The sequence below is a fragment of the Sinocyclocheilus rhinocerous genome, unplaced genomic scaffold (assembly GCF_001515625.1).
Source record: "Sinocyclocheilus rhinocerous isolate Xijiao unplaced genomic scaffold, SAMN03320098_v1.1 scaffold1007, whole genome shotgun sequence".
NCBI classification, from domain to species: domain Eukaryota; kingdom Metazoa; phylum Chordata; class Actinopteri; order Cypriniformes; family Cyprinidae; genus Sinocyclocheilus; species Sinocyclocheilus rhinocerous.
This window is the reverse complement of record NW_015631056.1, coordinates 432,249-434,622: the sequence shown is the minus strand read 5'-3', so window position 1 is coordinate 434,622 and position 2,374 is coordinate 432,249.

Genomic DNA, 2,374 nt, shown 5'->3' with positions numbered 1-2,374 from the left:
TGTAAAACATATTCCGACAAATCTTTGGTTTATTTACAACCCCTCCCTCCCCTTTTTTTCTTTTTTTTTTTACAGTTTAACTGAATTAAGAAAGATGAAAGATTATTCTTTTCAACCTCGCTCAGGTCAGAACAATCTAATGAGGAATATGTACAGTTGCATTCATACTAATGAAAGCACTGAGATGATTTTGAAATTATATTATTATAAACAAAAGACAGCCTGAAGCATTTGAAAGTTTAGAAGAATTTAACTAATAAAAAATATATTTAAATACTATATATTCTTCTAAACTTTAAAACACTTCAGACTATGCTAATTAAGAATTTCCTAATTAATCTGATTCCTGTCATCATGTCAGCCACATGGAAATCTCACCTGTCAGCAACTGTAGAAAACAACGTGCTTTTAACAAAAGACTCTTGAACAAGGATGCAGAATCTTTTATTTATTGTGCCATTCTGATTTCAAAGCATTGCCTCACTGCTAGTATTCTGTTTTCTTTTCCTGGGTGAAGTTCAGCACAGAGGATTTTACGAGTGCCCATCTCTGGTGTTTGATGTTAAGGGCAGCTTCGGTCAGTGTAGGCTCCTGGTATGTGTTTGGGTGCAGGCTTGAGACAGGATAAATGTTTGACAGGGAACATGTTCGGCCTCTTTCTTCTCCCCCAGGATAACGTAAACAGTTTTGGCACAAGAAAGCAATGCTGACCCCAAGGCCAGTCTCTGACACAACCCATTCATTCAGTGCCTACCTCTCTCTCTCTTTCTCTCAGGACCATGGGACAAAGATGATGGACCATGTGATCTGTAGCAAGGAACATCCTGTATCCTGAAAATTCTGTAATCATTTGCTTATCCTCATGTTGTTCCAAACCAGTATGACGTTCTTTCTTCTACTGAATGCAAAAGAAGATTTTAAATTTTTTTTTTTTTTTTTTTTTTGTCCATACAAGTCAGTGAGGTCCAGTGTTGTTTTGAACCCCACTGATTTCCATTGTATGGACAAGCAGTTGAAACATTCTTCAGAATGTCTTCTTTTGTGTTCCACAGAAGAAATTTTAGTTCTTCTTTGGTGTACCATTAATCTAACATATTATATCCCTATAATTATGAAGTCCTCATAATACCCTAAGGAGAAACATTACCTTGTACATCATCAATGTTAGTTTTTAATATTCTGAAAAGACATTAATTTCCTGATGTTCATGCTGTATTTATGATTTATTCCTCCTCGTATTATCCTTTGAGAGCACTTTGGCAGAGAACAGAAAACCCTTGATTCATTCCCAAAAAATATGCGAATTAAACACAGCCAGGAACGTCATCAGATTCAGATGATTCACTGACAGAGGCTGTTCTTTTAACACTCACATGAAGTTCTCAGTCACTCAGGCTACACCCAGTGACATCTGTAGAATAATATATTGCTGTTCATTATTACGCTGTTTAAAAAAAACTGATGTGTTGCATTTGATAAGCTATACCTCTAAAGGAGTGATTAGTCAAAAAAATAATGTTCCTCCAAATTGAAATTACATACTTAATTTCCTTTCAAGTTTAGATTTTGTATGTCAGGGAAAATCTTTGGCAGACGATTTCACTGCTACATCCTATTCCACAGACTGTTATAATGTCGTATGACTCCACAGAGCGAATATCTATCACAAACATTTACATAAAATGTTGAACAATTGCTGGCAAAATTGGAGGGGTGGCTCCAGTCTGAGGATGGTTTGTTTGCTGTGATGGTAGCCATTAATTTGAAAGCAATATTGTGGTGACCCTTTCAATGCTGCTGTAGAGCACATTCTGCGTTCTCCCCATGCTGGAATGATAAAAAACATGAGTTATGGGTCTGTTTATCCTGCTCCTAAAGCCCTGAGTGCATTATCAAACATAGAATGCATTAGGGTCGGTTTTGTTAAAAGTGTTTTTAAGATCTAATAAATCCTGGTTATTTATGGAGCCATGGTCACAGCGCTTCCCCCCACACCATCTACTTTAATTGGGCCTGAGCTCTGCATCCGTACCTGTGTGTGACCAAAATCCTAGCACTGTCTGATCTGATCCAGCCCACATATGAAGGAATCTTCCAAACTTTTGGTGACTGTGCAGCCCCTGCATAATCTTGGATTATGCAGGGGCATTGTGTTGTTCTGCAAAGCCACTTTGTAGAATTTTGGATGTCTATTTCCCTCAAATGCCAGATGTGTGTATTTCTTTAAGACTCAATCACAGAGCCGAGTGAATGAGTGAATGCTGAAGCCATTGTGAACTCTGTTTTATAGTCTGTTATTGTAGAGTGGGTGGCTTTGACCTCCCTCCATGCCTTTAATGGGATGTGTGTGTGTGTGTGTGTGTGTGTGTGTGTG